Source organism: Bufo bufo, chromosome 6, assembly GCF_905171765.1.
Source record: "Bufo bufo chromosome 6, aBufBuf1.1, whole genome shotgun sequence".
Lineage (NCBI taxonomy): Eukaryota > Metazoa > Chordata > Amphibia > Anura > Bufonidae > Bufo > Bufo bufo.
In genome coordinates, this window is record NC_053394.1 from 287,837,298 (window position 1) to 287,858,564 (window position 21,267).

At 41.7% G+C, this 21,267-nt stretch overlaps 1 protein-coding gene across 1 annotated transcript in view; it reads left to right on the forward strand.

Annotated features, from left to right (window-relative positions):
- Positions 1–21,267, forward strand: part of NGFR (nerve growth factor receptor) — an 86,738-nt gene that overhangs the window by 34,006 nt on the left and 31,465 nt on the right. The window lies entirely within an intron of this gene.

The following is a 21,267-nucleotide window of genomic DNA, read 5'->3' on the forward strand; positions in this document are numbered from 1 at the left end:
GCTTGGTTTTCCTGATACAAACTTCCAAATCCCCTATATAGACATAGAGCTAAATAAAAAATTCCTGATTGTCTCCACCCTCCACTAGAGGGAGCTCAGGTGCTAACTTCATACAGTTTATTCATTGAACCAATAAATGAAAGAGTAAACAGTAAGCTCCTGAACTCCCCCTAGTGATCAGTGCAAGCAACCAGGAATTTAGCATTGAACTCACTGAGGGTAATTTGCCAAGTCCGGCATTTCATACGCCAGTTTTAGTCCTAACTGCGCTGGTGTAATATATTTGTCATATCTTAATACATTTTATTCAGTTTTGCCTGTACATATGCCGGAAAATCAAAATGATAGCTGGCACAGACTTGAGCTATAAACAGTATCCGTTTCCTATGTAAATTATAGTAAATTTGTTGGGCCACAGGAGACGACAATAAACCCCACACACTTTTTGGAAAACTAATAAGAGGGGTGGAAAATGGCCAAAAAGTTTTTGCACTAAATTTATGACTATCATTTCGATGAAAGATTCTACGGAGAACATTGATCTCAACCGGGTGGCTGTCTAGCACCAAGGAGGGAAACCAAGGAGGCACCAAGGAGGGAAACTACAACTCCCATCATGCTCTCATAGTCACACTTCATAGATGCGCACGTGCACTTCATAAATCTTCATGACGTGTAAGAACATGTCACAAAGAATCAGATTTTTTTGTGCTGAAACCGCACCATACTTGTCCATAAGCCATGTGTTCGGCATTGCAGCTTTAACCCAATGTATTTCAACTGCTATACCATTCGTGGCCTGTGGACAAGGGTGGTGCTATTTCTGAGAAACAGTAAACTCTTTTTTTCTATCTTCCTGCTTGCTGCAGTAAGACCCAGTATATATATCATCCTTACCAGTAATTATGAGTAGCCATCAGTGAGAAGACTTAGACCACTTAGCACATGTAGACTATTCAAAACCACGAACGCCAAAGGTATGGCCACACTTAGGGCTCTTTCACATGAGCGGTCGCCGTGCGGGTAATCTGCTGCGTGAAGAGAGAGAGCCAAGCCCCGTTCCGGACAGCAGAGACACGGAGCATGAACATGATTGATAATCCCAGTGAGATAAAGTTGTCACAGTGATTTTGTAGTAAAAAGGTCACAGAGAGGCATGGAGCATTATCAATCATGTTCATGCTCTGTGTCTCTGCTGTCCGGAACGGGGCTTGGCTCTCTTTTACGCAGCAGATTACCCGCATGAGATCTGCTCGTGTGAAAGAGCCCTTAGCAGAATTGCGTGCAGAAGCAGCATTTACAGTAGCGGCGAAGTGGAAGAGATTTAAAACATGCTGCCGAGAGTGTCCGCAATGAAATCCGCACATAATCTGACACGCGGTATGGATTTTTTCTGCAGCAGATTTTGCCCTTTGCAGTTTTGCGGGTGTTTTGCTGCTGCCATGTGTGGGCCTACTGTAAGGCCGCTCATACACATGGCATACATCCAAGGATGACCCTTAGATTTTTGCAACGGATTTGTAGTATGAATTCCATGAATCTGTGTGCGGACAGCCTCTGTGCTTCCCACAGGAAAAGGCACCAAGGAGGGAGACGTCCCTTCTTAATTTGGATTTGAAATCCTTGCAGAAAACAATGGTTACAGATTTGTTATGGTTTTCTTAAATTCCGCAAGGAATTAATTTGTATGAACATACCCTTAGGCCAGTAATAATCTCCAACTTAAAGGACAACTGCAGCGCCAACATCCATGGGATCCCTTTAAGATGACATAAGTGTTTGTCGTGACGCCAGTTGCACTGAAGCAACAAGAGCACAGGGCCCCTATTAGTGATATGGTGGTACCCAGTGTAGGAATTCCAGAGTAGTGTAGGGTGGCCTAAATGTCCCTTAATGGTGTTTCACTTGTCACGGTGCTCCTACCTGGATATTCTGGAACCCCAGGCGTGGTCGTGCGCAGCAGAGCAAAGGGGTAGTTGGTAAAGAGGATAAAGAAATAAATTGAGTCCAGACCTTGTATATCGTTGAACAGCATCTTTACTTTTCCTCAAAAAGTTTACAGGCTTTCTCTTGGTTTTCAGCAGGCGTTGGCATTAACGGTGGCAGGCAAACTCCTTTCTGCTACTTCTGTGGCTCTCTGGTTCTGCTGTGCCAACAGGTTTAAATAGGAATCTTTTCCTTTCCTTTCTGCTGTACTTCACTTTCTGTAGTCTGGTCTGTATTTAGCTTTGTCCATGGAAACTTTACTCCTGGCTTTTGAGACTTCAAGCTTTGGCCTCTATGTCCAGAAGAGCTGAAGGTGCTCTGCCGGCTTGGACACAGCCTTCCCCTAGCAGGGGGTACTCTATTCTGACCTTTAACTAGCTAAACTCTTCCCTAGAAGGGGGAGAATAGAATGGAAAGAAGGCACCATTCTATGTAAGGTAGCTCTGCCATATATGCCGCCATCTGCTGGTAAACCAGGCACATTACACTTAAACAGTTACAAAATAGGAAATATGAATACACATTTTGCAGGATCTGAAAATAAATACACATGATGACACTATACTAGCCCATTAGAGATACTAGCAGGGTGCAAAAGTGGTAATGCACCTCTGAAGAGTTACACAACTAAGGCTACTTTCACACCTGCGTTTAGGTGCGGATCCGTCTGGTATCTGCACAGACGGATCCGCACCTATAATGAAAACGCTGGTATCCGTTCAGAACGGATCCGTCTGCATTACTATGTAAAAGAAAAGTCTTAAGTCTAAGTGTAAGTCAAACGGATCCGTCCTGACTTACATTGAAAGTCAATGGGGGACGGATCCGTTTACAATTGCACCATATTGTGTCAATGTAAACGGATCCGTCCCCATTGACTTACATTGTAAGTCAGGACGGATCCATTCAGCTCCGCATCGCCAGGCGGACACCAAAACGCTGCAAGCAGCTTTTTGGTGTTTGCCTCCAGAGCGGAATCGAGGCGGAACGGAGCCGAACGAATGCATTCTGAACGGATCCTTATCCATTCAGAATGCATTGGGGCTAAACTGATCTGTTTGGGGCCGCTTGTGAGAGCCTCGAAACGGATCTCACAGGCGGACCCAGAAACGGCAGTGTAAAAGTAGCCTTAGGGCCATTTTACACTGGCCGAAGATTGGGACATTTATGGAGAATAAATGTTTGTACAAATGTTCATTCCCGATAATTGCCCCATATAAAGTTGCTGCCAATCACCTCCCAAACAAGCACATTCTCATTTGATGGGTAATCACATCTTTCATGTGGTATCTAAAGTCAGCATTTCTCAAGAGCATATCGCCCTGTGTAAACAGGAATGTGCTGCCAACAAGAAAGGAAACTGTGAAGGGATAAACTATCGTAGTAGCAATCATTCATCCGCATACAAAGAAAATGATTGCTGTATATGATGCAGATGAATGAGTGGGCAATGAGTAGGAATAGAGATGAGCAAATCGATTCATACATGAGGGGCTGTCCCCACTGCTGGAGAGGCTTCCCCCTGTCGCTCTGTGGACAGGGCTGGACATCTCACCTGGTCCTGACAATCGATTTGTATGATTTGATTTCTCTAATCGGAACAAACAATTAATTTCAGATCACTTCCCTGCACATCAGCCTATGTAAATAGGACTTAAGTCATGTTACTATTCTTAAAGGCTATGTACACCTTCGGAGGCAATTTTTGTTTATGATTGCATTTTACAGATTTTTGGCTAAAAATCATATTTTCAATTGGCTTTTATTAAAAATATTGAGCCGTTCTGTCACAAAGGGTTAACAGTTTTTCTAACTGTGTGACTGGTACTTTCACTTTGTGCCTCTAATTACCCTTATCTGTAAACTACTAAGAGGTCATAAAACACTTATTTAAGCCACATTCTTATCAGTAAAATAAGGCCTGAGCTATAAAATAAGGTCTCTGCTCTATGACATTATAATGTTTATAATGTCATAGAGCAGAGATTAGGAGTCCGTCTGCTCCCCAAATGACGGTAAAGACAAAAAATCCACAGGCAGCTAGTAGAGCATGTCAGCTCTGTACACAAAAAAGGATTCCTTTTTTTTTTCATAAAGACCAATTGAAAAAATGATATTTAGATCAAAATAAGTACAATGCAATTATAAAAATAAATTGCCCCCAGAGGTGTACTTAGTCTTTAAGCCTTATTCACACGTCATTGTTTTGGTTAGTGATTTCCATCAGGGATTGTGAGCCAAACCCAGGATTGGAGCCTCCACAGACATAAGGTATAAGGGAAAGATCTGCACCTGTTCTGTGTTTAGAGCCACAACTGATCTTGGCTCACAATCACTGATGGAAATCGCTGTCCAAAACACTGGTGTGAATGAGGCATTAATTTGAGTTTTACTTCAGTAGAAAGAAAACTTACTCCACAGTGGAAGGAAAGTATGGTCCAAGTTACAGTCAGTGGTGGCATTAAATGGGTTGTATAAGTCAAGGAATAAAGTATGATTCTTATCTTTGGGCTGGGTCTGGTATGGTACTATTCACTTGGTTTCTAGTAAAAAAGAGAATGGGGGTCCTTTACAAACACCGGCGTTTCACACTGGTTTTTGTTTCCCCCCTGCACTGGCGTACAAAGAGCCTAATTTATCATAAGGGGCAACTCTGTTGGTCCATGCTCCTGGAGTGAAAACTACTCCAGCTTCTAACTAGTTTTCATTCCTCTTTTACGCTTGTTTCCTGCTTCCAATTTGTTGGGGCCGAAGTCCCAGCCTGGTCTCGGCCCCCACCATGCCCCTGCCACTCTCTCACCACTCCCAGGCAGCGAGGACAGAGCAAACACGGCTGTGCGACCAAATATTTTTATACCAGCGTTAAAAAAGTCACAAAAAGGGGGTTTGGTAAGGCGTGTTAAGTAAATGTCCCCAATTCTCTTTTCTAATCTCATGCAACCCATTTTAAATTGAGTCTGTCACCAGCAACCTCCCTATCCAACTATTTTCATAGACTCATCGCTATGGTTCACCTGATTAAAATACTGTTTTCCTTTTGTGTATCTGAGGCTCTGTTCCTGTGTTATGATACTTTTTCTTAATATGCAAATTTGATCTTTGGTACACAGAGGGCACCACTATTGCTCTTGTTGCACCCAAGTTTCGCTCCTCTCTGTGGCCAGCTCCTCTATCGCTGCTTTGTTGCTGCCCGGCCCTGTCAATCAAAGCAGCAAAGGAGGGGCTGGCCACAGAAACAAGTGAAGCTTGGGTGCAAAAATAGCACTGGTGATGCCTTTGTTGCACCAAAGGTCTAATTTGCATATTAACAAAAATCAGTGCAATAATATAAACAAAAAAGCTTGAAAGCATGAAATACTCTGATGTTTAGGTCAAAGGGGTGAACCCCGACAACCCACTTAAGAGAAACATGGCTATTTTAATCTAGAAACAGCCCATACCTGTCCATTGGTCCATTGAATGTGAATGAGACTGAGCTGCAATACCATACACCAGCTGTGGACAGGTGTAGCGTTTGTGGAAGCAAGCATCCATGTTTTTCTAATCCTGTAAAACCCCTTTAAGTCACACAATCCATACGGCACACATTTTTATCTAATGGTGCCCCTCAAGTCACCATAGTAACCATGATAATAATAAAAGCCATAAGTACAAGTGAAGGGTACATGTGACTTTGAAGTTAGTTTTACACCTTCCCGAGTGTCTTAATCCCTATTGTTCTTGGGGCGGCCACCACCCCTGACTTTACCAGTTATGGCAAGAAAATGAAGAACAGTAGGATAATCCTGCTATAGGAATGAGTCCAAAATCCGCACTCTTCTGACTCACAAGCCAAGCAGCTATTAAAACGTGTTTTAATGGGATAAGTTAACGATGCAAATTACTCTAATGCCAGTGCGACAAGTTGTATTACACTATAAAAACCAACTCTACAGCCTCTAGCCGCGCATGGTCTGGAGAAGCTCCGACTTCTGCTTCCAAACTCAAATGGGATTTGGAGCACATCAAAACCTTAATGGAGTATTGAGGTTTACTTAGTCATTACTATTGCTGTAAATACAGAGATTTAGTTGACGACTGAACACTTTTTAAAAGCCGAATTAGTAAGTAATATTGCCATGAAATAAGATGTACAGTAAATCTGATGGACATGTATGATGGGTCACACCTAGCTCTCAAGTAGTCGCTAAACTTTCCTTTACCTGGGTTCAGTTCACTGTCCTAACCCTGTATCTAAATACCACAGGCAACATGGCTTTTTGGCAACCCCTTAGCACCCAGCACCTAAGGCACATGCCAAGACAGGCCATGCCTAGCTACTGTGTGCCTAGAGTGTCTATCTCTAAACTTGTGTCCATTTATAACCTACCGTAGAAAGGTCATATTTGCTACTGAAAGGCCAATTGAGACAGGTATCCCATGCCTGGTTACTCACATCCCCATTGTTATTAGTGGCAAGAATCAGATTAGGATTCCCCTTTCCAAAGGAACTTCATTGTTAACAAACAATGGGTAGGGAATTCACCATGAGAAGGGAGGGGAAAGCAAACACCTTCTTGTCCTGGGTGGCAAATTTCAACACCATAGTGGTGGGCCCAGATTGATCATCACGATGGTATAGCTTCCAGAGGCCAAAATTGAAGCCTCAGCCCTAAGTGCAAAATCTGTACCAAGAGCTCCCAATTATGCATTATTTTAAATACTCTCTTCATATGTGGCAGAGGAACATTTTGGGCTTCCTCAGGTTCCAAAGCCCAGGTGCAACTACACCCTGTACCTTCCCACCGCCAGGGGTGTAGCTAAAGGCTCATAGGCCCTGGTGAAAAAGTTCAGCTTGGGCCCCCCTTCCCTCAGTGTTTTGTGGCCAGGAGCAGGAAAGCATATAGCCCTCGTACTGCCTGAGGTAAAAATTTAAACTGCACCGCCCATGCCAAATTCTTGACCTAACTCCTTCCCTAAAGCCAGAGGTGTAACTTGACCATCATGCACTTTCTATAATACCGGTGTCTTTTTTATGCGGCACAAGGGTCTTTGGGCCCCCTCAGTCTCCTATGCACGGTAGTAACTGCTACCTCTGCACCCCCCATAGCTACGCCCCTGCTCATAGCTAGATGTAGCATTAAGGTATGATCACATGTTCAGGTTTCTTGAAAGCCAAAACCAGGAGTGAATTAAAAAAAGATCTTGTATTTGTCGTTTATGCTTTCTCTACTTTTATGATCTACTTCTGATTTTGGAATTTAAACATTCCATCCTGAACGCGTGGCCAGACACTTAGGCTACCTGCCCACAGGTGCGGCTTTTCAATCAAAATTTCCTCACAGATTTTAATGCAGATTTCCTGCATTTCCACACCAAATCCGCACCAAAATCTACATGTGCTACTTGCGGATTTTGTTACAGATTTGCACCAGATCTCATCCATTGCATTGCAAAGGGTGAAATCTGCACTAAAAATCCACAGAAATAATTAACATGCTTCGGGTTTCAAAATCCACATGGCAGGTGATTTACCGCATGGAAAAAATACAGTAAGTGGTAATGCGATTTATTAGATTTCACTCACTTTGCTGGTACTCTATAAGGGCTTGTACACACAAACGTGCCGTATTTAGCGATCCGCAAATTGCGTATCCGCAAAACACGGATGCCGCCCGTGTTCTTTCCACAATTTGTGGAACGGACGTCCCTTTATAGAAATGCCTATTCTTGTCCACAAAACGGACAAGAATAGGACATGACTCATAATTTTTGCGGGGCCACGGAACGGAGCAACGGATGCGGACAGCACACGGAGTGCTGTCCGCATCTTTTGCGGCCCCATTGAAGTGAATGGGACCGCACCTGAGCCGCAAAAAATGTGGCTCGGATGCGGAACCAAACCACGGTCGTGTGAATGAGCCCTTACACTGTGGTTTTTCCACAACATTTGTGGGGAAAAAATGCCCATAATCTGCAACATGTGCAGGTAACCCTAAAGTGAGACATATATCTCCTCTCGCAAGTCCAAGCTGACCAGTGGTAGTTTTCTACTGCACTGCAGCAACTCCCAGCATTTCAGTTGCAATTTACCTTGTTTATTATAGACTGGGCTTTACTGAAGTTTTACAGATTTGTAAGGATACGTCAGAGGTCCAGGCTACATAAATTTAGAATTACTGGTGAAATGTTTGAAGTTAAGACTGCCCAAAGATATGCGAACTGCAAACATCAGGGTAAAACCTGTCATGTTAATATAAACCACCTGCTGACTGGGCGGCCGAGCTGTCATGTTCAGCTCCACTGGCTCATACGAATGCCTTCCTATAGCTCATGGGCCACAGTGCAAAATTGGTACCAGGGTCCCAACTTATCAAGTGCCATTTGAGGAGACCCTCTCGAGCTCTCACGATCCAACATGTAGGTACATCCACACCCTCTGTAGTTAGTTGAAATCCTCTGTGTGACACATCAGTTTACGTATGGCTTAGGGCGGGTTTGCATTAGCATTCCTAATTCCATTATAATGAGATATAACGGAATATAATGGAATTTTAGGATGGAATGCAAAACGGAACCCTTTAAGAGGCATTCCGTTTTGCTCCATCCTAATACATGTCTATGGGCACAAATAACGGTTCCGTTTTGTTCCGTTATGCATGACGTAAAAAAATAGTCTTGTCGACAGGAAGAAAACTGATCAGTTATTTGTGCCCATAGACGTATTAGGATGGGGCAAAACAGAATGCCTCTTAAAGGGTTCCGTTTTGCATTCCATCCTAAAATTCCATTATATTCCGTTATATCCCGTTATAACGGAATTAGGAACGCTAATGGAAACCCGCCCTTATTAATACAAACGAATAAAAACTCGTCCAAGTTTTGTCGGTGAAAATGAAGAGTTTCCTCTTGCTTCTATTTTTCGTGACTGCATTCAGTTTGCCATTTTTTTTTCCGCACAGATGTCATCAGTTTGCCTCGGATTTTCACTTCAGTAAAAAAATAAAACTTAAGAATAAACACCTAGTGTGTCCTAGAAACCATCAGCGAAAAAAACAGACCGCCTGTCAGTGTGCTTCAGTTTTTTTTCCCGCTGATCCATTGACTTAAATGGCCCACTCCTGCGTGAAAAACTGATGACGATAGGACATGCTGTGATTTCCTCTGTAGGGACAGATTGTCAGTAAAAATTCTGCAAACGCGAAATACTCCGAATTGAACCATTAGGGCACATATATCAATCATTTACACCATGCCATAAAAAAAGTTGCACATGACATATTTGCAGCATAATTTGTAAATCAAAAATAGCAAGAAAAGTGGACGGAGCTTAACGGGAGGAGGCATGGCATCCCAAGTGTCCTCAGAATGAGTATAAATTACGCAATACAATGGAGTGAATTATAGTTCACACCTGTACTACTTCATAGCTGGTGTAGATGTGAATTTGTGGTGCACATATTGTTGGACGATGCACCAAAATTCATTAAATTCATTCTACAGTTTTCAAACCAGCACCTGGATCTGAAAACTTTCATAATCGCATGTAATTAAAAATATACTATAGCCACTGAGCTATTTAATTTATTTGTAAAGCACCACTTGCTGATTGTTATTTTTCTAATGTCTGTGTCCCCCTCGCTGTAGTGGATGCACATGCCCAGTTGTATCCTTCAGCTGTCACCAGCGGCAGCAGAGAGGACAACCCCCTGAGCTGTCAGCTTGAAATAAATCTAGCAGAGCAATGAATGGGGAATCTCTGGATCCATGCGAGGTACATGGCTGGTTCTAGCTTTGTTAGAAAGAAATTGTCATATACGATAAGATGTCTGATTCTCATTTTTTACATTAATCATAGGATAACCCCTTTAAGAGGCCAGTTCCTCTTAATAAAGGTTGTACATCTTACTCTAGCATTATTTTTTTTTTTTTAACTAAGAGTGGAAAATGAAATCTGTCATAATAAATCTACTCCATTGACTTTAACCCCTTAGTCCGTGATTAAAGACATTTATCCCCTCCGATGCCATGGTCAATTGCAACCACATGATCTGAGAGGTAATTTAGCAGGACTGGGCTGGTTTTGATGCTTAAAAGGCTTATACATAATGAGATAATAGGAACCACTTAGTTGCTATGGCAGCCTGGGTCCTTCAGAAGGCTCCCAAGACTGCCTTAGTTAATCTACAGTACTATTAAGTCCTGCCGGTGGAATCTGTCACTACTGCAGCAAGCCTAGAGGGAGCCAGAGCAGAGGATGGGAGTGTTAGTGGCTCTGGTTGCTACAGTCAAACACACTGACTTTCCTCACACTGTTGCTCCCAAGAGTCATGTACTGAAAGGAAGGTGCGCCCTATCTTTATGGTACTCATTCCTCTCTATCTTTATCAAGCATCTTTCTGCAGATTCTATGGCTGGCAATCTCACTATTGCAATCATTATAATTCGCACCTGAGGCATACAGGCTTTTTTAGAGATACGAATAGCCAAGTCATGTCCAAGTGTGTAGGGTGTCTTAACAGTATTCCCCTCACTGCAGTAAAGTCTAAATAGCTTAGGTAGCTGGGTACTTTACTGACTCCAGTGCTTAGCCGTGCAGATTTATGAACCTTCTTGATCATCCAGAGATTGAGTCTCTGTAGTTTTATTAGTCCAATCCTGTGAGAAATTGAGTACATGGAGTTGCTTCCTCCCTCTTCCTCTCCGAGCTAACTCCAGAACAGGACTCTCTAGTCTCAGTAAGGGGAGGATCCAGGATCCACACCCAAACTTCCTGTAGTGGTCCGGGCCACTGTCACTTCCACCTATTAACATACTGGGTATACAGCGCATAACATGAAATTAAATAACATTACAAGCATTAAACACCAAACAATTTGCAAGTTTACCTCCTGCTCTGGGGATACTTTACCTCCAAAGTCTGTCACCTGCAAAATCAAATAAGGTTTTCAGAGCACCATAGGCAGGGCCACTCCATTTAGTGCAACTAGCTTCTACCATGTCATTTCTATTGGCTCTGTAATTTTGGGGACTGTCAATCAAAGAAGAGGGGAAGGAGCTGGGTGGCATTACTGGTAGTGCAATGGTGCATGCTTGAAAAAAAGTTTTAAAAAAAAGCATTACTCAAGATTAGTGTGCTGGATTTTCACAAAAAAAGGCACGATTATTCTTCAGTGCAACTATGCTGCATGGCAGTATGCCTACTTTGAAACTGAATGAGGTGACAGTATATTCCCGTAGTCTATGGTATAAGTGATCTAATGATCGCATGTTCAAATCTGCTAGGGGGGCTAAAAATCAAGTTCAAAACGTTATTAAAAGTATAAAAAAAATACAAAAACAATAAAAAATTCAAACACCTTGTTTTCACAATCTGCAAAAATAAACATTATTGGTATCACCACATCCAAAAATGCCCAAAATATGAAAATGGAAAAAATGGGGAGGGGTTAATGTGTCAGTGTTCAGTCCAGGTGCTATCCAACCCAGACATGAAAATCGTTTGTTTTGACCTTAAAATGGGTTGCAAAAACATGGTAGGTTTCTTGAAGAAACAGTGCCACACCTGGGTTGTCTCTGGGATTGCAGCTCAACTCCATTTAAGTGTATGGTATTGAGCTACAATACCACACACAACCTGTGGACAGATGTGGCACTATTTTTGAAAGAAAGCAGCCATGTTTCTGGGAAAGAAAACAGGAAACATCCTGACACTGTCCAATCAATGCTGACATTGACTTTGAAGGGACACATCTCATTGACAACAGAAATGCTCAATGTATTCATATATTTACAGGAGGAATAACAGAGGAGTGCTACAATGGAGAAAAATGCTCCAGAATTAGTATTTCATTGGAAATATAAGTAAAGTATTTACTTCAACAGACATGTCAGGAGAGCTGACAGGTCCTCTTAAACCCTTCCCGACTGTGCCATGTAAATATACAGCAGTTTGCAGAAGGCCTCTTTGCAAAACTTATGTATATTTATGGTCTTCCTTCTGTAAGGATGTGGGGCAAGGGACCTTAACCCGTTCACTACCAGCGCCATACATGTATGGCGCTGGACCAATGTGTAAACATGGAGCCCGCTCGCATGTGCAGCAGGCGCCATGGCCGGCAGGTCTCTGCTCTTTTATACAGCAGAGACTTGCGGCTAATTACTGTGACCAGTAATAATACCGATCGCAGTAATTAAAGGCTTTAGATGCCGTGATCAAGCGAGATCACGGCATCTAAATGCGCAAAAACCCTTTCTACCAATGCCTCGTGCTGCTAATGTAGGCATCACAGGCTTTAAGTGTTCATGCTGCAATTATTATTTTGACCACCAGATGGCAGGCCAGGATAAGAAATGAGCAACTTCTAGTTTAAATGTAATTTTTAAAATCCCTGATAGAACAAAATCAAAAATTAAAAAACATTATTTATAGACGCATATATGAGCTTCAAAATCATCACAAAAAATAAAAAAAGTTAAAAAATATATAAAATATAAAAAAATATGTTTAAATCACCCCCTTTTTCGTATAATTAAAAAATAAATACCTAAATAACAATAAATATAAACATCATGGGTATCATCACGACCTAAAACGCCCATACTATTAAAATATAACAGAAATAATAATCCCAACACGGCGAATGGCGTAATGAAAAAAAGGGTCAAAATGGCCAATTTGACATTTTTTCCATTGCTTCTCTTATAAAAAAAAATGTAATAAAATGTGATCAAAAAGTCATGCACACTCCAAAATGGTATAATTTTTTTTTTATAGCAAAGTTTACATTGATTTTTACACTATTAAGACATAAAAACCTACTCATATTGGGTATCATTGTAATCATACTGACCCAGAGAATGAAGGGCATGGGTCAGTTTTGCCGTAAACAAAATGCTGTGGGAACAAAACCCATAAAATGGTGGAGGAATTGCGTTTTTTTTCCAATTCCATCCCATGTGGAATTTTTTTTACCGCTTCCCACTACATTTTATGCCATAATAAATGGTGGTATTAGAAAGTACAACCTGTTCTGCAAAAAATAAGCCCTCATACAGCTATGTGACCGGAAATATAAAAAAGTTATGGCTCAAGGAAAATAGGGAAGAAAAATTAAAACACAAAAACGAAAAAACCTCCGGTAGCCTAAGGGTTAAATATATTACTCTGCTATGTTGTAAATTGTATAATTACTGCAACATCTCACTTTGGTCAGTAGATGGCAGCAAAGGATAAGATGATAAGAACACACATAGGAGCTGCCTATCAGAGGAATACTAATAACCTACAGTACAGACCAAAAGTTTGGACACACCTTCTCATTCAAAGAGTTTTCTTTATTTTCATGACTATGAAAATTGTAGATTCACACTGAAGGCATCAAAACTATGAATTAACACATGTGGAATTATATACATAACAAACAAGTGTGAAACAACTGAAAATATGTCATATTCTAGGTTCTTCAAAGTAGCCACCTTTTGCTTTGATTACTGCTTTGCACACTCTTGGCATTCTCTTGATGAGCTTCAAGAGGTAGTCCCCTGAAATGGTTTTCACTTCACAGGTGTGCCCTGTCAGGTTGGGCCAGATGACATGGCCTCCACAATCACCGGACCTGAACACAATCGAGATGGTTTGGGGTGAGCTGGACCGCAGAGTGAAGGCAAAAGGGCCAACAAGTGCTAAGCATCTCTGGGAACTCCTTCAAGACTGTTGGAAGACCATTTTAGGGGACTACCTCTTGAAGCTCATATGACATATTATGAATATGACATATTTTCAGTTGTTTCACACTTGTTTGTTATGTATATAATTCCACATGTGTTAATTCATAGTTTTGATGCCTTCATAGTCATGAAAATTAAGAAAACTCTTTGAATGAGAAGGTGTGTACATACTTTTGGTATGTACTGTATTTATTTTGCAAAGTTGTAAAATAGCTAATTTATGATCTGTTTTGGACCCTTACAAGTGTGATAGCAAACTGAATATGCAGGTTTGACAGTGCACTTAGCAAATTACTTATTGCATCACACTCTCCCTGTGTAAGGGGAGGAGGTTCCTAGGGAAGCAGGAAGTGAGCAGACGGAGGCTGTGCTTAGTGCTGCTGGAAACCACAAGGGATCATCTATGCTGAATCTGGAAGGGAATGGACCGGCTCACGGTGGAGATTGGCTACAGCACGAAGGGGAGGTTTGCAGCGACGTTCCCAGGAGTGTCGTGTCTGTAGGATCAAGTTCTGGAGTGGACCAGGAAATAAGAAAAAGCACCAGTTACTTGCTCAAGGAACTGTAAGTGCAGCTTTGCCGCGTCACATTACACCACACTGTTGAAGTGGCATTTGGACATACAATAACGCTCCAAGTAAGTTACATTGCGGTGTATGGGCTGTGAGCTAATGCATAGCCCTAAGGGACTCATACGCTGACACCTTCCTTTCTCACTGGCTACTCACAGGGTGTTATATGCTGGGAGCCGGAGTAAGGATTAAAGTTACAAGAGACAGGCATCATTTTCCTGTGGATTACAAATAGGATAGCGCAATACTTAGGGTGCACCCCAATGAGGAACTCGTCCAGGCACATACAAGTGCAGCTAGGCTGATTATTGGACTTTGGGGAAAACATCACATTTAGGCCTCATGCACACAGCCGTTGTTTTGGTCCGCATCCGAGCCACAGTTTTAGCGGCTCGGATGCGGACCCATTCACTTCAATGGGGACGCAAAGGATACGGACAGCACTCTGTGTGCTGTCCGCATCCGTTGCTCCGTTCCGTGGCCCCGCAAAAAAAATATAACATGTCCTATTCTTGTCCAAGCTTTGTGGACAAGAATAGGCAGTTATATTAAAGGCTGTCCGTGCCGTTCCGCAAATTGCGCAACGCGCACGGATGCCATCCGTGTTTTGCGGATCCGCGATTTGCGGAACGCAAAACACACAACGGTCGTGTGCATGTAGTCGTACTAGTTTATTGTTAGACAGTGTTACATTTACTGTTGGTTTATTCTCTGTGTACCAATCTGTTTTTATATATTCTCAGCTTCTTGTTCACTACATTGTTCAGTAAACTCAACCGCTGGGAAAGAACCGTTGTCTGTGTGGCATTGTGTACCCTCTGTACCTGTGGGCCCAGCCCTCGGTTTTATTTCACTTCCCCCCTGGACCACAGGGTTCCTGCTGAGTTCAGGGCCAAGTATGACTGTAACTAACAGCCACTAGATCAGGTACTGACACTAGGCACCCAGATCGGTGGCTCCTATTAACCCCTTCTGAACAATACAATATAAATTAACCGACTAATGGCATGGTCCATATGTCAGCAGCTGTGCTTGTTGGGACTGTGTGCTTCTGACAGTCCTGATCCTGTACTGTGACAGGGAATGGAAATAATCAGCTCCCTCTCACAGAACTGTGTGTTGTGTTCCCTAAAGAAGCACTACTAGAGAACACCCTGATGTCAGTGATGACATCACAGGTACTCCCTGTGCAGAGAGGACTTCTGTGTCTTCTCTGCATGCATATGTATACAGGGCAATGTATAGAGAGACAGCAGGGTATAGAGATAATGTGTTCTCTGTACCCCATAGTACACTGCGTGCAGAATTATTAGGCAAATGAGTATTTTGACCACATCATCCTCTTTATGCATGTTGTCTTACTCCAAGCTGTATAGGCTCGAAAGCCTACTACCAATTAAGCATATTAGGTGATGTGCATCTCTGTAATGAGAAGGGGTGTGATCTAATGACATCAACACCCTATATTAGGTGTGCATAATTATTAGGCAACTTCCTTTCCTTTGGCAAAATGGGTCAAAAGAAGGACTTGACAGGCTCAGAAAAGTCAAAAATAGTGAGATATCTTGCAGAGGGATGCAGCACTCTTAAAATTGCAAAGCTTCTGAAGCGTGATCATCGAACAATCAAGCGTTTCATTCAAAATAGTCAACAGGGTCGCAAGAAGCGTGTGGAAAAACCAAGGTGCAAAATAACTGCCCATGAACTGAAAAAAGTCAAGCGTGCAGCTGCCAAGATGCCACTTGCCACCAGTTTGGCCATATTTCAGAGCTGCAACATCACTGGAGTGCCCAAAAGCACAAGGTGTGCAATACTCAGAGACATGGCCAAGGTAAGAAAGGCTGAAAGACGACCACCACTGAACAAGACACACAAGCTGAAACGTCAAGACTGGGCCAAGAAATATCTCAAGACTGATTTTTCTAAGGTTTTATGGACTGATGAAATGAGAGTGAGTCTTGATGGGCCAGATGGATGGGCCCGTGGCTGGATTGGTAAAGGGCAGAGAGCCCCAGTCCGACTCAGACGCCAGCAAGGTGGGGGTGGAGTACTGGTTTGGGCTGGTATCATCAAAGATGAGCTTGTGGGGCCTTTTCGGGTTGAGGATGGAGTCAAGCTCAACTCCCAGTCCTACTGCCAGTTTCTGGAAGACACCTTCTTCAAGCAGTGGTACAGGAAGAAGTCTGCATCCTTCAAGAAAAACATGATTTTCATGCAGGACAATGCTCCATCACACGCGTCCAAGTACTCCACAGCGTGGCTGGCAAGAAAGGGTATAAAAGAAGAAAATCTAATGACATGGCCTCCTTGTTCACCTGATCTGAACCCCATTGAGAACCTGTGGTCCATCATCAAATGTGAGATTTACAAGGAGGGAAAACAGTACACCTCTCTGAACAGTGTCTGGGAGGCTGTGGTTGCTGCTGCACGCAATGTTGATGGTGAACAGATCAAAACACTGACAGAATCCATGGATGGCAGGCTTTTGAGTGTCCTTGCAAAGAAAGGTGGCTATATTGGTCACTGATTTGTTTTTGTTTTGTTTTTGAATGTCAGAAATGTATATTTGTGAATGTTGAGATGTTATATTGGTTTCACTGGTAAAAATAAATAATTGAAATGGGTATATATTTGTTTTTTGTTAAGTTGCCTAATAATTATGCACAGTAATAGTCACCTGCACACACAGATATCCCCCTAAAATAGCTAAAACTAAAAACAAACTAAAAACTACTTCCAAAAATATTCAGCTTTGATATTAATGAGTTTTTTGGGTTCATTGAGAACATGGTTGTTGTTCAATAATAAAATGAATCCTCAAAAATACAACTTGCCTAATAATTCTGCACTCCCTGTATAATAAATAAATAAATAAAAAATACTGACTAATTAATACAGTACAATATGAAAAAAATATATAAAAGAAAAAAGTGAAAAAAAAAAGGGCACTTGTCCCCTTTACAAAGAAGTTTCTGTACTTGGATGATTATCCTTCATGTGTACATGATCTTTTTAAAGCTAACAGAGGGATATCCATGTAAAGCTAAAATAGAGTTTTTGTTTTTAGCTCTATAGCAACATCAGGGTACACTTATGAGATATGAAAATTAAAGGATACTTTTTTTTGAATAAATATTAATATCTACAAAATGAATTATTATCCACAATTATTTAAAATGATTAGAAAACCCATGTGTTCCGGAGAAAAAAAAACATTTTGATATATATGTCACCTTAAAATGCCACATAACAAAAGGTCAAATTTTGCTGTGGTCATTAAGGCCCAAACCCCTGTGTTCATAAAAGCATTAAACTTCCATGCTATCCATTAATTATTACATGATGTAAAACAGTGTTCCCTTCTTAATAAAATTATTTAATCTCGTTTCTGGATCTTAATTTCAAATTTCATCTTCTGATACGTCGAGCTGGTGAATTCCGTATCTTATCTGGAAACAAGGCATGCCACGGCTTCCAGGCGCCAACTGCTCTGCTGCAAGACATGCCATAAGTGAATTAGAATATGCTTAATGAATCACATCGGGTTTTCCTCCCTTGTACAGTGGCGGACATTGTCAATGGCATCTAAGGCCCTCTTTATATTTTAAGTTCAGTGTGTGTGGGCAAAGCATATGTCACATGTATCAATAGGCCCCCATTCACCGACACAGTCCAAAAGAGTGTCCTTTAGGCTTCTGTCAGGCTGGTACTGTATGAGTCAAAATTGCATAGGAAAGCATAATCTGCTATCTATAGTACATTATAGTAATTTATTTTCTTCCATTGAGGCCTACCGTTGACCTAAAGGTTGTCTAACATCTGAAAATTGAGTTATGGGTGACCGTCGCGGGCTGAAAATTAAAAAAACAAACACTAGGTAGGACTGGAAGCCATTCAGTAGTTTTAGCAGTGACGTGTGCAGGAAGAGCACGTGACTTGTGAGGCTGAATAGTCACGTGCTGATACTGACACATCACTGCTGAGGCCATTGACTGGCCACAGTGGTGATATGCATGTTGGCGGTACATCACACTCGCTTCACATGATCACACACTTAGGTTAGTAGGAGGTCAAGCGGCATTTATCCCTGAAGTAAATTTCTCCTTCCTTGTAGCTAACAATGGTTCATACAGATGTGGAGGCGACATCCATGTCTCACCATTTATTAAAACAGAGATAGCGGCCAACCTGAAATAGGTTCCCATGGAACCTACAAGGGCTGCCTTTATGGCGCATACTCGCTTGCACCTACAGTTTTGGGGAGATGAGATGTCCTATGATGAATTGTTCTTCATAGTTGGGAAGATGAGATGTTTTACAGAATCGTGGTGGTTGAAGTTTCCAGTAACATATGATGGGGAAATAGCAGGCAAAGGGTAAAGATAAGTGGCTAGGCATAGTAATCCATCTTTTCAAGAAGCAGATCCATCATACAATGTCTGACAAAGAAGAAAACTCAAGGACTTGATTTTTTTTTTTACCTCTTGTTGGGCACCACAGCTTGTATTTAATACACATGTAAATGCCAGTGCCGCTTCCAACGAACCTTTACATAGATGGTAATTGATGTGCTTGGAAGAACTTGTTAAAACAAATGATTCACTGTGTCTCCCGGTATACAAAGAATGCAATGAAAGTCAATTATTTATGCCTCTAGCAGAACATTGAGTCAAATGATGTAGTAATTCCTGCTGTCCTGTTGAGACTATGGTCTGCATGCATCAAAACGTGTTTTTGATGTCCTTTCCCCCTGAATCTGAGAAATAGGCTTAATGTTGACTTAATAGCTTTCCAGTTACACGAGTGTTGCAACATCATAAATTGCTAGTGTTACGGACTCAATGCAATCATAGTGGTTAACATCAGGGAGCAAATCCTGGATCTGGAAAGATGCACATAACATATATGGGATGATGAGGCTAATAATGGATACTATAAGACAAAATATTGTCTACTATATGTCCCTGTTCAAGAATAGGGTTGAACGAACCCGAATATTATCGTAAAAGTTCGGGTTCAAGTTCAGTGTTCAGCGATTTAATGGCGCTTTTTGAAAGGCTGCAGGGCAGCCAATCTACAAGCATTTAACTAGTGTGCCCTTAGATGCCTATTAATGGCATGGCTGTGATTGGCCAATGCAGCATGTGGCCCAGCCTCTACCTGCACTGCAAATCTGATAGTGAAATATAATCAGTAAATACAACTGGGACATTGTGGGTGAAAAAATCATATATTTTTTTCCATAAAGTACCTTTGCAACCTGTGCTGCAAATTTGATAGTGAAATATAATCAGTAAATCCATCTGTTTCACTGTGGGTAAAAAAATCTTTTTTTTTTTGGCCATAAAGTACCTTTGCGACCTGCACTGTAAATCTGATAGTGAAATATAATCAATAAATCCATCTGTTTCACTGTGGGTGAAAAAATCGTATTTTTTTGCCAGAAAGTACCTTTGTGGCCTGCACTGCAAACCTGATAGTGAAATATAATTAGTTAATCCATCTTTTTCACTGTGGGTGAAAAAATCATATTTTTTCTTCCATAAAGTACCTTTGTGGCCTGCGCTGCATATCTGACAGCCAGGCAAATAAATACAGTAAATCCATCTGTGGGATTGTGGGGTGACATTTTCACGGTTACCAGGCCAGTCATTTACAAGTGGCTTGGAGGGTGGGTTCCTGCACCAACATAGGCCAGGTACACAATTGTACAGCTAGGGCACATGTGCAATACACAATTTTTACACCCCGGACACAGAAAGATAATTTATCTATCTGTTCATTCTGTGGCTGACCTTCATACAGCAATTATTTGGTGGTCGCAATGCAACATCTAAAATAAATCTTAATAAATTTAAATATTAATAATTTAATACTTAATCCGTCAGTTAGGTGGGCGAAAAACAAATTTCTGTGTGAAGTACACCTGCACGTGCATATGTGCCAGGGACAATAATATAGTTAATCCGTCTGTGATATTCAGGGGTTGACATATTTGCATTGTTGGCTGTTTTATACCCCTGCTCTACATAGCAGACAGGGAAATAATAAAAAAAAATGCGTCTGTTACATTGTTGGGTGACATTAACCCATTTTTGCAGTTGAAAAACCCCTGCTCTGCATAGATGACAGGGAACTAAATTTAGTAAAAACGTCTGTTACTTTGGTGGGTGACCACAAAAATAAGGAGAGCATCAAATAAGGGACGTGGCCCTGGTCGTGGTGCTGCTGGTGTTGGTGGAGCTCCTGTTGCAGGGAGAGGATGTGGTCAATCTGTGCCAGCTACACGCACAAGTGAAACACCTTCCTCAGGTGTGAGTAGGCGACAGAACCTTCAGCATTATTTGGTAGGCCTGAATGCCGCTCTACGAATGGTGAGGCCAGAACAAGAACAAGCGATAGTAGATTGAGTGGCTGACAGTGCCTCCGGTTCCTTCACATTGTCTCCCACCCAGTCTCCTGCTGAAAGATAAGAGTTGGCACCTGCAGCCCATGGCCATTAGTCTTTCACCTCACCCCCTTGCAAATCAGCCAAACAGTCTGAGCCCCAAGTCATGCAGCAGTCCCTTCTGCTTTTTGATACAGGCTTCTCATTTCGGGAACAGGTTACTTTGTTGCATTTGCATAACTTGCAGGAATGTTCAGATGATATATGTGAACAAAATACAGTGAATTTTCAGGTGAAAAATCTCACTTTTTATCCTCTCAAATCACGGAGTAATGGAATGGACACATTCCAAGAAGTAATAGAGAGGGAATTGACGCAAATTTATGATGACACTGTAGGGAATAAAAATAGTCACAAAAACAATAACCTCACTAAATTACAAAAAATTGCCATTGAGGGGTTGCAAAATAGGGAAGATATTATCATCAAGATGGCGGACAAGGGCGGCGCGGTGGTGGTTCTAGACAAAATAGTGTATCAACAACAAATGTGAAAAAAAAGAGATTCTGATGGATACAACTACATATTGCAGATTAGATTCCAATCCTTTGG